This window comes from Apis mellifera, linkage group LG7, assembly GCF_003254395.2.
Source record: "Apis mellifera strain DH4 linkage group LG7, Amel_HAv3.1, whole genome shotgun sequence".
NCBI lineage: Eukaryota > Metazoa > Arthropoda > Insecta > Hymenoptera > Apidae > Apis > Apis mellifera.
The window spans coordinates 11,548,557-11,564,145 of NC_037644.1; the positions used below are offsets into that span (position 1 = coordinate 11,548,557).

At 40.6% G+C, this 15,589-nt stretch overlaps 1 protein-coding gene across 2 annotated transcripts in view; it reads right to left on the reverse strand.

Annotated features, from left to right (window-relative positions):
* Positions 1–15,342, reverse strand: part of LOC411213 (discoidin domain-containing receptor 2) — a 228,311-nt gene extending 212,969 nt beyond the window's left edge. For both annotated transcript variants that reach the window (XM_006565510.3, XM_394687.6), the window contains exon 1: positions 14,332–15,342. The gene's annotated coding sequence lies outside the window, so the exon portion shown is untranslated. The remainder of the gene's footprint in view (positions 1–14,331) is intronic.
* Positions 15,343–15,589: the final 247 nt, after the last annotated feature.

Below are 15,589 nucleotides of genomic sequence, written 5' to 3' on the forward strand. Positions count from 1 at the left end.
AAGAAAGACAGAAGGAAAGAGAGAAAAGGAGAAGTTTAGAAAGTTTAAAAAATTCGAAGCGAGGGAAAATTGTCAGAAATATATTCGCGAGAGAACAAGTAGAAGTAGCATAGTAGAAATAAATGTTGAGAGTCAAACGATAGGAGCGAAGCATATTAGAAACCTCTCGAATGTGTATAGTTGAGGACAGTGTTGGAACATGCTCTGTGGAATATAGAATCGTGGAAAGTAGATTTTCCAATTCCAATCAATTTGCAATTACTAATCGATCTATCGATCTCTTGCACATGTTTTCTGCAAATTATCTGTATTCAACAATATAACTTAAAAAAAGAATGCAAAAATTTTACTTACAATCCTCTTTGCAACGCAAGACGAGTTTCGTCCCAAACTTCTCGACAATACTCGTAAATACTCGCACCCCAATTATCCACTACCCCTCGTCAAACGCTTTAACAAACGAGATATCTATTCCAAACTAATATCCAAAGGGAGTAAAATTTCCCTTGCAAATTCGAGAGTATTATTTCGGTCGAGGAGAGAGGACCGAGAGAGAGAGAGAAATCATCGACAAATTATCCGAATATTAAGCGAGGGCCAATAACGGCGACCAGCTGCCAGCCGACCCAGTTACATCACCGTGGAAAGCAAGTTCGTCGTTCTGTCCAAGGTTATAGAAGCCTACCCAACCATTTCATCTCCTCCTCTTCCTCCTGGAGGATGTTCGTCGGTGTGCGAGTTTCCAAGTATTGGTGACGGTGATTAGCGCGGCGGAAGGGTGGCCGAACCGCCCATTCGACGTGGCAAAACGCGGGACGGGGGGGAAGGGTGGAATCGGCGGCGCTAAGTAGCATTTAATTGAACGGTCTATTCGAGTTCGTTAGTACACCGGTACGCGGTTACAGCGTCGTGGATAGCGTCGTCCAATTAATAGTAAGAGTTTAATTATAATTACCAAGCCCGTAATGCGATATCGGGCCGCTTATCGAACCGCGGCGTAAACATTCTCGGGTAATCCCGAAGAAGAAATTGTCGCGAAACGATCTTCGAGAGAGATAGAGATAGAGGATCGTTCTTCCCTGATTGTAAATTGTAAACGATAATAATTGGATTCTCGCGTTAACGAGAGAGGAAAAGGAATGCCGCGGCTGTTTCGGTTCCTTTGACGGGAACGAAAAGAAGTCTCTTCTCTCCTCACCGTCCGAAGAGAGAGAGAGAGAAAATAAAACGCGATGACAAGCCCGCGGAGATCGCGAGACGATAATTACCTCGATTACGGGGCAAGTTTCGCGGCGAATTTGCATTCGTTTTATCGGCGATAGACGGACAGGTTCTGGCCCGGGATGGGTAATCTTTCGATTAAGCTGTCGTCCGCGCGACTCTAATCCCGAGCATCGACGTTTTAATTGAACGTTTCGCCGATAAGCGTCCACCCGTTTAAATATACCGAAACACCCTTTCCCTTTCCCGATCGACCACCGATCGACAGCGAATTAACGCGCGTTTAATCGTTCGAAACGCGATTTTAATTCCGACGATCGTGGACGCGACCGTGCCTTCTTTCTTTTTTTGTTTCTATAAAATAAAAGTCTAGGAAGAGAGGAGAAGAGGGAAGAATACCGTTAAGAAAGAATCACGGGTTGGAAACGAATGCACGAGCGGGAAGAAAGAAGAAAAAATGAGTGAGGGGAAATAATAAAGAAGGGAAGAGGATTGGTTGGGGCTGCTCGTTCAAATCACCATTTTTCTAGGTACACACCGTCATTGGCAGAACTTTCCGATATGCCAATCGATGTTTAACAAGGTCGATCGACCGAGCTCCGCGTGACAATTAAGATTTTATTGACAGCGTTACCGGGAGGGAACAGCTGTCTCCCTTCCTCCTCTCCCCCATACCCTTCTCTACGACCGTGTTTTTTTCTTCTTCTTCTTCTTCTTCTTCCTCTTCTTTTTCTTCTTTTTGAAAACGCGCGCGGATTTCTACCCGCGAACGAAATTAGAGGATTACGAAGCTATCGGTGCGGAAATAAGCCGCGTTCGTGCGCGACGAAAGAAGGAAAAAAAGAAAGAGAGAAAAAAAGGATGAAAAGAAACCGAAAAGCGGATTAAATTCCACCAGCCTCGGGTATTAATGCTAATGAAAACACAAATGAAACGATTATAATCTCGTTACTCGAAGGAACATCGGGAAGGAAAATTGGAATAATGTATGGGAAGATTATTCAAGATTAGAGAATCTGTTGTACAATTATTCATGCGAAATTATGAAAATAATGTATATCGAGCTTCTCTCTTCTTGAATTGAAAACGAAAACGATTTCACGTGTTGATTTCTCGTGTTTCATAAATTTTTCTCGTAATGAAAAATGTTTGGTGAATTAAAAAGCGATCGAAAACGGAGTTGAAAACCTTTCTTTCGTTCTCTTTGGAGGAAACGAAACTCGTGAATTTTATGTATATATATATACATGTTGAACGACAGGACGGAAAGAGAATATCGACAGGTAACACTATGCAGGAAAATTTAAGAGTAGCGGTAATAAATTGCGGATCATTCGAGCGAAATAAATTTAATCACTGACATTTCTATTACTAGGAGAACCATAAAATACGATATTAAAGAGCGGGAGGAATAGAGGAGATTACCCGGTGCGTGTCAGAAAACACGATCGATCGATCGGAGATTTTATCGAAACGGAGATTGATACCGAAAGAATTTTGTTCTCTGGACCCATCCATCTGTCTATCTTTCTATTTCTCCCTGATAAAACGGACTTTCCGTGACGGAAGTACTTTGCAAGACAAAAGTATTAAAATTATTTGCGTAAACTTTTCGAACCAGATGTCGTACGTAGTAAAAATTTTTTTTATTATCCATCAAACTGCAATCCATCGTTTCAGAATCGCTTTCGATGTAAAAACGTTCCGACGATTCGCACAAAAATTAATAAAATTTATACAAATAGATTCTGTTGTTTCATCGCCGTGTAAAATCGTTGAGTATCGCAAGTGATATATCTAAGCGTTCGAGATTTATTATAGGAAATTGGGAAACGAACGAAACAAGCACTTTGCTCGTTCGGAGTTTTGCAATAGGCGAATTTTCGAGTAGGCGGAAAACTTCGTTAATGCAATACAGTTCGATTATTCTGTGAAATTGGGATTCCCCGTACCGGATAGTTTGGCTTGGCTAACTATTAACCGATATCTCGTCGGACAATCGTGAAATAATCATTGAATAATTAAAATGAGATTCCGTTGCGAGATAATATATATAATTGCACGGTAAAATCGCGAATATTATTATAGTAGGAAGATCAAATTGATACTCGAAAACTGTCTCAATCAATTGCGTGGAGTGAACTAGAACCATTTTTTGATTTTCGTTCATTAATTCTTTTTTTTTTTAAATATCGAAGAAAACATTATTGAAACACAAATATGTTAAAAGAAACTCGACAAATATTTAAACAAGGATAATCATTTTTCTTTTTTCCCCGATCTTTAAATTTCTTTTCGCACGCAAAATTTGTAATTTATCAATGGATTATTGTACGCGTGCAATCGAAAAAAATCGAAAGACAGTGATTACAAAAGGTCGAGGAATTGTTAAAATTAACAAAAGAGGGGAAAAAATCGAACCATGCTTTCTTTATAGTTTGCCCCATCCACGTTATCGCATCGTTTGAAAAAACGTAGCGAGACTGAATCTAACATTTGAAAGAAATATATGCGAAACGACGAATCTCTTTCACACGATTGTAAATAAAGTTTCCAATGCTCGATATTATTTGTCCACATTATATGAAATATTCCAATCGACATCCCATTAATCTTTATCGATTCGACGTTTCTCCATGTGTCCATCTATAAATTGTTATCGATCGGCTGTATATACGACGATACACAGGTACATTGCACGAGTACAATTTTCCGTATTCGACAATAGTAAGAAAGTCGAGAAAGGAATTTTTGACATTGTCGTGTACGTTAAATTGATTCGAGCGTAATTCTCGTACTTCATCTTTTTTTCGGAAATTTCATTTTACGTCGCACAAGGCGAATTCGATACATCGTGGAATTTTCTCATCGGCGTAAATTCACTTCGTTGACCCACGGCACGGGTCACCTGGCCGCCATTGTTCAAACCATAACTCTCGCGAAGAAATATAGAAATTTCTTTTTTTCTTTCCAGCCAACTTTATCGTGAAAAATTGTTTATCGCGATGCTTGCGAGTCCATAATCGAGAAAGCATACGGCGATAAGTTGATATTTTTCTCGAAATAAAAGAGAAAAAGAAATAGATCTAGTATTTCTCTTTCTCTCTCTCTCTTCTCTTCTCGTTGAATGATATTGTAAAGATAAAGAAGGAAATACAGGATCAACGCTTCTCTTGATGGTTTATTCGTTCTGTCTTGAACAATTATTTTTTCCAATTAGCACAAGGATTTTATACTTGGTCGATTAGCATAATATCGGTCGATGTACTTGGCGCAAAAAGCAGAGATGATGAAAGCGCAATGGCAGATGCGACAAACCTCGCGAGCCTCGATTTCTCCATTATTGAGAAACTGTGAAATCCGGGCGCAACAAAGAGACAATCGACCCCCTTTCAGGACAGCTCGATTTGTTTGCAGAACTGGACCGTTCGGCTTAATTTAACGACGAGTACGTGGCCGTTTTCCGTGAAAACTCTCTCTCTCTCTCTCCCTCTCTCTCTCTCAAATTTCGTGATTTTCTCGAAAACGGTACACACGAAAATTCACCTTCAACAAGCCATTTCCGCTTTTCAGTTGACCACGATGACGATGAAACGCGAGTTGAATTTCGAAATAAATTTGGAAACTTCGCAACTTCACGTCAATATATAAATACAAGACGTCGAATCAATTAAAATAAAGATCAAACTGTTTTAAAAATTTAAACGCAATACCTTGGTCAAATTGAACGACAACTTGTAATAATTTTTTACTCGGATACTCCATTGTTCCTTTGTTTCGTTCAAATGCTATTACGCCACGTTACGGTATAACAGTAACTTAGTTTTAACTAAAAATCGTTTGAATTGTCTCTTCTCAACAGAGAAAAAGAGAGAGAACTTAAAACGTGGAATTTTCACGAACGACCCGTTAAATTATTCTTAAAGAGAAATTTTCCGTTTGTCCGAGCGCAAGAAATTAGAGAAGAAACTTTCATCTTCCTGGAAATATTATCAAAAAAAAATGAAATCTACACGCACGAATCCTAATTGAATTAAATATGACTCTCATCCATCCACCAAGAGATAACCTCTTTATCCTCGTTCGACGATATTATCATTTGCACAGTTTGATGGAAAGGTTCCACCATCCTCGAGATCGCGACGTCGATCGCGTGACCGATCGAAATATCGTATATATATATATATATATATATATATATATATATATATATATATATTCCCTTAAGTACACACACCGCGCAAATCCATTCCTCGGTCGAGGAAATTTCCTCGCCCCGCCTCGCCTCGCCGGTATCAATATCGTACGAAACTGCCGCACACTCCCAGATAATGCGGCACGAATCGCGGCTCTCTATATTTTCCGTGCGCAGTCAACCGCGAAAGAGTGGAGAAATCTCGGTAAAACGTTTCCACGTTATCGTTTATAGCGACGGTGATGGCCCCTGTCCCGCGTAATATCAGTCGCGTAAAATATTCCTCCTCTCCCACCCTGTCTCCGGGTTAGGTGGACGGAAAAAAAAAGAGATTAAAAGGGGGAGGGAGAGAGGAGAGAGGGAGAAAGGATAAAAGGGATGGTTGAACGAAGAAAATACAAGGCCGGCACACAGCGCAGAAAGAAACACAGAAAATATATCTGGCCTATGAGCCGCGAACGCGGCTAACCTGCTCCACTTTCCCAAACCTGATACGGCATGTCCGACCGTGTAAAATAAAACGCAGCGACACGGTACTTGTGCGGCTCGGCCGAAAAACTCTCGCACGCCACGCGTTTTTCTTTTTTTTTTTTCTTTTTGCTCTCATTTCCGCCTCGTCCACGAAATTGAGCACGACTCGCCGTTTATATCGCGCTTAATATTGGCCCAACCCGCTGGTGACGTTAAAGCGCGATAAAGCTTCGAGGGGGGAGGGGAGGCTCCGGCCAGAGACCGCGCGGCTAATTTCTCCTCCATGCATTGTATCGTCCTAACTAAAATGTGGGAGGGAGGAGAAGGAGAGGGAAAAAAAAAAAAACGGACACACTTCAAGCGGTAATTACATTCTACCCTTGTTCAAGGCCTTTGTCGAGGATCGCACTTTGCCACGGTTACCACGGTTGGAAGCTGTAAAACCGTCTAAATCGCGTTGAATCCTTTGTACGATATTTTCGACCGTCCTCGCAACGTGCTTCTCAAATATGACCCGGTCACGCGGGTAATTGGTACGGCGAGAATTTTTATACGTCGAGTTATTATAAAATTTTCCTCCCCTTTTTCCACTTTCCTCCTTCTTTCATTCGTTTTGTATGCAATAAAGCGAGAAAGGACCGTTTATGAATGAAAAAAAAGAAAAAAAGGAATCGTTAGAAGACACTTCGTGCGAGAGATAAACCAATTATCCTGCGTAATTTTCTGAAAATGCTTGCTAATGTAACAATTGTCAACTTACTACATTTCATATAACACAACGCTTAAGTATATTGAACTTTCTTGTTCTAATAATCTTATTATCTTCGAGAAACGTACATATTTCTCCCTAATGACTTAAAATCTTATATCAGTGTACCTATCCTAATTAATTATTATTTCGTCTCCCAGGGGACGGATTAGGAATTGGAAGAGGAAGGGTCGATCGCGTGGAAAGGTAAACTTCAACAGGTATTAGATATTAGAATTCTCCGGGGAATTCTCATCTCTCGATAGCGGTCTCTGAATGGGATAAACGCAAAAACGGGGAAGGGGAGAAAGACAAAGGGGGAGGAAAGCTGTTTATTCAAGGGGTGATCGCGATCGCACGTGAGGGATCACCGCAACCACGTCACGGCCGCAATTTCCAAGTTGCCGTGAGGCTGAGCTCGATCCCTTATTTAGGAGAACTCCACACGTCTTCTCCCGCGGGAGTCTCGTGGAAGCATCAATTTCTGAAACAGGTGCGACGTGCCGAGCCGTTAACACAGAAGCGTCGAACTTTCACGGAAAAGTTATCCTTTCGATCTCCAAGGAGCCGCCCCTAACAGGGAAACGCATCACGGATCATTCTAAACTATGGCAAGATCTTTCTTCCTTCCTTTCTTTCTTTCTCTCTTTTTTCTTCTTCTTCTTCTTCTTCTTCTTTTTCTCTTCTCTTCTTTTCCTTCCTCCACGTCCACGTATAATTATCGTCAGTTTCTTGTTCCGGGAGGGCGAATCTGGCCCGGAATCCGACAGCTCTCATTAATTGAATTCCAATAATTGCATTCTGCACGCGGTGTAATTGCGTTCCTGATACGCAGGTCGCATCGATGCGGTAATGGGGGAGAGTTCCTCTTCGATTTTCAAACATGCGCATCACGTCCCCAGCAAAAAAACGAGATTATCCTTAGCTTGACCGAACGATATGTCTAAAAGTTTCGCGAGTGTAGATCGTAGTCACGTATTATTTAAAGATCTGCCGAGAAATCTACCTTTAATTATCGCCAATAATCTATTTTTTTTCAGTGTTGATAATTTTAATTTTACAACGATTTTGAAGTTCAAAAGAAATTCAACAAGTTTCTCCCTTTTCAGAGATAAATCTCATTTAGATACGGAAATCGAGTCACGTATTAATCGATATTAATGAAAAAAGTGAGACATTAATAAAATTCTCCATATATTAGAGAATTAAAATATTGCATATGCAATTCAGATATATATATACATAATCCTTTACAGACCATTTCTAGCTCACAGCCCTGAGTCAAAGGTATTTCCGGCTGGCTACAGTTTTCCCAGCTTTCAGGATGCACTCCACATAGCTGGCAGTGCTATTACCAAAATACCTAAAGGGGACGGTCAAAATATGCGCGTCCTTCCTTGGAAGTTAAACACACAGGCAACGACGGTTGCGACGTCGTCGTTCCGCCCATACGAATTTTCGATAAACGCCTGCTGGAATCTTCCACGATATTGGCGAGAAACGCGTGTAAAGATGAAAACGCGCACGCGTGTCTCTCTGTGTGTGTGTGTACAGTTGCGTTCACAAACTTCTTTCATAAATGCAATCGGATACGAACGTTGAATCCTTAAAACGTACCCGTTGGCGGAAGGGGTAGTATTTGATCATTCTTCGATATCTTTCCACGTTTTCTTCGACTTTAATTTTTACATTGCGAGTTTAAGAAAGTTGTAAACATTATTTTCTTCCCGAATCCAACGTACTTTTCTGGCAATCTCTCTCTAATTTCATAAAAAAAAAATAAAAGAAACTCGAGTTGTTCGATTCAATTTTTAAGAAGGTATTGCGCTTTAAAGGACTATCGAATATTTCTTGCCAGGGATCGTGCTTCGCGTCTTATCAAAGACGACTCGAGGACTTATAAATCACGGGAAATGGCTGTCTCGAAAGGGAAGCAAGACGTTATTGGTAAAAAGAGAATCGTTTTATTCGCGACGTGGAATATAAAAGAGACCTGATGTATTATCGAACAAAAGTGGATAAACTTCGTACCAGGTTATCAGCGATTCCCCTTGTAACGAGGATCGATCCAGGAACCAACTGTCCAACCAACCGTGGAGTTAACACAGTGTTTCCATCGATCCATCCGAAACGACTCGATCGGCCACTCGATTCTTTCATCTCCCCCCCTCGCGCAACAACCAAACCCGCGTGATTACCAACTTTCACCGACCAACTTCTCTCACGAACGTCCATAAGAAGTTCACGAGCCAGAAGTACCTCCCCCTCCTCCCTAAACGACCAACTTTTATTCAATTGTACATGTCAAGCGATCTCTCTCTTTCCCTTCCCCTCAAACAATCTCTAGAGACATTTCTGCATACGTAACGCACGCACGTATCCATCCACAAAGACGTACACCTCGTACAGGGAATACTTGATGTGTCTTCAAAAATTACGCTTTTATCCCCTCGCTTTCTACTTTTTCTTTTTTCTCTCCCTCTCCCGCGTGTGCGCAAATGCAAGGAGTCCCCGGTTGATATCGCCTTTGACCACACGCTTCTTTCCATTCCCAACACCGGGGGAACGTATATTTCGGTCAAGTGACGCCATTATGCTTCAAAACGTTCAAGCATTTCGTCTTTCTTTCCATTTTTTCCTCGGTCGTCGGTTCGAGGACATTCGTCCATCCGCGCAATCCGCATCCCTTCTCCCTTTTCCCAAAAAACGAAAGCCAGTTCACACGCCGATACGAATAATACACTGCGTGCAACGAGTAAATGGAAATTTTAAGTGCTTCCCGCCGACTGAAACACATATATACACACGCTTGTCACTGAATCCTGCTCGACTGGCAAATGCACCGCCGTCTTCCTCCACCTGGGTGTGCGTGCGTTAATGGAGGCAACCGCGAGCAGGTCGAAACTAAACGCCATCGTGTAATCCGGGCGCCGTTGCGTTAAGGAGAGCGACAAAGTGAACGATGGTCTCGAATGTGGTTCAATTGACGACACGGCAGTTTTAAAATACGCGCGTGTGAAATTTGTGGAAGGGGAGGGATGCGAGAAACGAGCGCCATTCCCGCGATACGATCGCGGACAAGATACAAGGGGATGGTTCCACGTACGATTCAATGAAAATCGTCTCGTCCCGCGTGAAACCAATTACGCGAGAGAATGCCACGTCCCCCCCTGTATTCGTTTGCATTTTCGCGCCGCGGAACGAAACGAGCATGGATAACCCGCCACCGACGAAAAACGAGAACGAGCCTCCCCTCCTCTCGCAATCCCTTTATGCAAATTTCAACTGCCAGCCATCTGACGCCCCTGAAACCGCGCGCGCCTCGACAAATTTTCACGCGACGTCGCTATCTTTATGAACCCTTAAATGCGCGATCAACGCGTGATATTTTTTTTTTTTAGGGAAATTGGAAGAAAAGAAGGGAATTAAAGATGGATAAAATTTAATTGGAAGGGGGATGGATTCACGGTACGCTATCGATTTTTTCGGAGGAGGGAAATCGCGATCCTGATCAAATATTTGGCGAGCGAAAATTATTATCGGAAAAATTAGATTAGGCGAGCCTCGATTCGGGATAAAAAGATTTCGAGTTCGACGAGATGGAAGCATTCGTTGGAAAATTCGTTTGTTTTTTGGGAATCTCTGCGTTTCACGCAATAACCGTGGATCCAATTATCTTTGAGCGATATCAAAGTTGCGAATCTTCAAAGCGCAACTTTTAAATTGTTCCGTATAACCGAATCCTGGGAGAGAGGGGGTAATCTCGTAAAGGAAATATCAAAGTTTCCCCGCGTGAAAAGATCGCTGGAATAATGCTACGTTAAATTCCGGTCGGAGCGGGAAGAGGACGCTTCGTTGTTTTAATTTGATGTACGCGAGAAAAAGTAATGTGATAATAATTAAAACGTTTAATTCCACGATCACAGCGAATAAGAAGCGCTTCGAGTTTGCCCTTTTCTGGCTAATTAACGCCGATTAACAAGGACGCTATCTTTTGCGAAAGTGTCGCGTGTAATAAATTTAACGCCGCAAAAAATCTTTTACAGTGGTCGTGGAAGTTAAAATGTATCTTTCTTCTGAAGAATTCCCTTTCTTCTTTATCACTGCGAAGAGTAGAAATAGTAGCAAAGGTAAAAACTAACTTGTAATAAATTTGTATTAAAGATAATGACAAAGAAAAATTATATGTGATACACGTTTCGATCTATCGTACATATTATTATTTCTAATTTGAAAAGAAGAAAATAATTGATTCTTCGATTACCAGAGAGTAACTTATTCCTATAATACTATAATATACATCGAGTTGCTTCAAAACTGTGAGAAAAACGCGAAGTAACGCGCGTATTTCTCGCTCGAGAGCGTTCGGCGAGTGTGGAAAACGCAATGTAACATTTTTATCTGGAATTTTTCAATCTTGCGACTCGCCCACCGTCTAGGTACAACTCACGATAGCAGAAAATGAATGTCGCACCGCGTAAGTGTATTCTTGTGTAGCGAGGGCGACGGTGTAACTCACTCGACCTCACGTGACTCTCAGAACTCGCACGTCACTGGAGAACTCTGGCCCTCGCTATCTGCAATCTTTCAATTTCTCATACTTTCCCTATTACGAATGCCAGGGGGAAGGGAGGGGCTGTACGTATACGCAGATCACTCGATAAAAGGACCAGGGACAAAATGGCTCGTCCTCTATATTTCTTTCGTAGAAAAATTCGTCTATAAATTTCCTCCATTCCTCCATTCGTGTATGATCCATTCACGAAATGCATTAAATGAGAAGCAATTCTTTGTGATACGATTATTCGAGAAAAACAATCGTTTATCAGGGTATCTATGTTCTTCACTATCAGAGTTTTCGTTGAATATCAATCTTCGATGTAATTTTCAAAGTGTAACGATGTTTCTTTTCTTCTATTAATAAAAATTTTGATCGCAAACGAGACGTTTGAAAAAAAAAAAGAGTACAGTACACATCCTACTCTATAAAAGATTTAATTCGTCGAAAATTCGTTAAACGCTGTCAACGTTCGGTATTCAGCGATTAAACTCGCAATAATTCAATCGATATGCCGTGACGCGAATTAAATCGCGTAGAAATTAAACGATACGTGAAATCTAATTGGAATAACTTCGAATCGCCGCTGTTCTAGATGAAATCTATTTTAATAAAAGCCAGTTTGAAATTTCGCGTGAAAGAAATCGACAAGGGGGGAACTCCCGTCCTTTGTTCTTATTCATTTTGAAAGAAGAGAGGATCCGAATGGAAAGAGAAATATCTAGAGCCCACAACCCTAATCACCGGATCACGTGCGACGAGGTCATGAAACGCGATAAGAAACGTTGTTGCAAAGTATTTTCGCGACCTTAACGTGATCGTCCAGTCGACGAGTAGCCGACGATTCTGCGTGCACGCGTGGAAACGAATACCAAGAATATGACCGCGTGACGATCAACAAAGCGAACGAGATCGGCTGGAGGAGCAGATGGAAAAAAAAGGGAGAGAAAAAGTGGAGAAATTCCATTGATTTCCATATACGAGAGCGTTAGAGTGCAGAAGGAATTCGACAAACAAGCAGAAGGTAGTCGCGGAATCTAAATGAAGGAAGGCAAAACGAGATTGGCGGAATTCAAACTTTATCGGAGTGAAGTGAGTTTACGTGAAAATTATGCGACGAAGTGAAATTCGGTTCGATGGAAACGATCTTTTAGTCAGGATATGTTCTTAATTAACGCAAGTACGAGGAAGGAAGAATAGGAATATGAAATATCTTTCTCTTTTTTTCGGTTTTTGAGTTAATATAATAATCTATTTTATACTTTGTTTAAGTTTTGATCATTTTTAAAGATACACGTCAAAATTTTAATATCTTATATCTCTTTTCCATATTCCTATATTTTCCTTTAACAATATAATCCTATCAATTTTAATCCTAAACTCATTATATGTTACAAGAAATATATTCTATTGAAAAGTTAGAAGAAACATTTTAATATTAAAAAGTAAATCAGAATGTAAGAATATGGAACAACTATTTCTGAGATCATTAAAATATACTGCAAAAACGAATGAAAGAATATTCGAGACAACTTAATATATAGATCAAAACGTTGTGTGTCATACTCCTTCTCCGCTAAAGTCTAATAAAAGAATGAAAAGTGGTTTCCTTTGGTTGTACGAAAGCTCGATATTTTTAATTCCGTTTTACTCCTCTATATCCGTAATGACGGTCATTAACCAATTAGCGCCCACCCACTCTTTCCTCGATGTTTTCTTTTTTTCTCTCTCTCTCTCTCTGTCTCTCTAACTACGATTCCAGATACTGGAACAGTCATTCCAAACGAGCTCGTGGAAAGATGCAACGCCGCCTCTGGTGTCCGCCTATTTTCAGCACCATGTGCCACCAGCCTCCGCAACTAACCCGCGGTTTGGCAAAGCTTTGAACTCACCAAAGCGAATATTATTTCTGCGGCGAGGCGACTCTTTGGAACAGGACACGGTCGGGAGAGGGTACGCGACACGCTTAACGAAACGCGACTCGTGTTATGAATTTTCAGGTGAAATGAAAAATTCGTGGACGCGAGTCGCGCGATCCTCTTATGCTAAGAGTATTTACAATTCCGTTTGAAACACTTTGAAATTGAGAATAGTAACATTAATGAATCTGTTGGCAAACGGACGGTTCATACTTTATTCGCGATTTCTATGAAATAACGTTGGTCTTGGAATTTTAACAAGGTTGAATGTACCATTTAAGTATTATTTAACATAATTTCTTTATGTTGCCTACTAATCTAGATAATTTTTCCCGATCTGATATTTCATAAGTATACGTGTTTATTGCTATTTTTATACGTATATTTATGAAACTGTGACGGAATGAAGATTAAAATAATTTTTACTTCATATATCTTATAAGATATATATATATATATATATATATATATAAAAGTAACAAATGGGTAAAAAGTATAAAGATATCGGTATGAGAAAAATTTGAATATTGGCGGGAATGAATTATAATCTTCGTTCGTATTTTACGATATCGAGCGTTTTCCAATATTGGTAATGATAAAAATTATTTATGCGCGCAATGTCCAGATAGATATTAAAAGCTTGCAAAATATCACGATGAGAATGAACGTCTCTTTTATATTCAATTCGAATCAACAATTTTTGGACGGAAATATTACGAGTGAAATTGAAATTCAATTTCGTGTCCCCTATAAAATATTATATCCGAGACATAAATCCGACTATTATTCTGTATTTTTGATTAGAAATTACTTTAAACGGATAAAAAAGACGTTAAGAATTTATGAAAAAAAAACTTGAATTACGTTAATAATTAATTTTACTTTGAAACGCATCCATTAATTTGAACGATATATCGCAAAATATCGAAGTAATGCAAGCTTATCAAAATGGCGTCTCATTTCACGAAATACGTATCTTCTATATTCACGATTTCCAAACAAATAATAAAAAGAAAGCGTAAGAAAAATGTAAATCGGTCGTTGTGAAATTCCAATTAAAGCAAAACAGCGATTCATATAAACGTAAATATGAGAGAGAGAGACGTTCGATATTATGAATATTACGGTCGTTCGAAGCTCACCTTCGGTAAACACGACACCTATTCATAAATCCGCGCGACAACGTGCCACCGTTATATAAATATGGTGAATCACTTACCGAGGAAACGTGTGAAGTCGTTCGTTGCTGTTTGAGGCAGTCGCACACACTCCAGAAAAGTGAGCACACACACGAGAGCACCGAACGAATGGAACCGTGGGATGGGTGACAGAATGGAGGCGCAGGCGACCAATGTCCCAAACAAAAGTTACGTTAGGCTAGGTCACGTCAACGCCAGATTACGCCGAAGACGATCTATCTCCCACACTCCTCATATTCTCGTGAATATGATTTCGAACTGCACGTCGACGACAAACACGCGCGCACCGAGACTATTCACTGTGTCCTCGCATCGACTGGGAACAAAACCGAATGTTCAATGGCGTCCAATATTCTTTTAAATAACCATCGAAGGATTGAAAGGATGAAGAAAACAACCGGACTACTACGTATCACGCAATCACGAGTTGGAATAATCGCCAGGTCGAATGTCTCGCTTTCAAAATGGAACGTACGGTGAGTGTGTTGACAGTTTTTACCTTTAACGTTGTTATGTAGCTCGATATCTGATCACACACGATCTGTTTTCACCGAATTTCACACGTTGAATTACGTTCAAAATCTTATTACGCGTAAAACTAGAGAATATAATATCGATATAACATTATCAAAATTCGCGAATGTTCACGTGAAAATTTCAAACGGACACTAATGGCGTGAAACAGTGATGCCAATATACAAAATTCGAATGATCTTTTGTCGCGCATTTACTCGTTTACTCCTTTACCGACCGTTAAAAGTAGATAAACAAGAAGCACAAAAAACGTAAAGATGTAACGTACGATTCGAATGACTTCGTTATTGTTCCGTTAAAGTTCAGTTATTCGGAATTCTTCACGATTAAATGTCCCAGTCGAGCGTAAATTGGAACGAAAGAAAAATATAAAAAAGGACAACGTGGTACGACTCGCGTGGCAACTGTTCCCCATAAGTACGCACACACGCATACACCGAAAAGAGAAACTACCGACAGAGGGCGACACAGCACCCTCACCGATGCGCGGTTCGAGTGCGACTGAGCGAGTCGAGGCAAGCTCGACGAGCCGAAAGCCACAAGCCGCGTCAGCCGACCGGCGGCGACGGACCAATCAGAATTGTCCTCTGCGCAACTACCCGACACCCAAGAATTGACCACATGCTTGCCCATTCACCCTTTCTTTCGTCTTGTCCGATATTTTTCCCTCTTTTCTTCTTTTTCCTTCTTTTTTTTTGCTTTTTGATAACATATCAAAATCTGCACGACTTCTCTTTGTCCCCG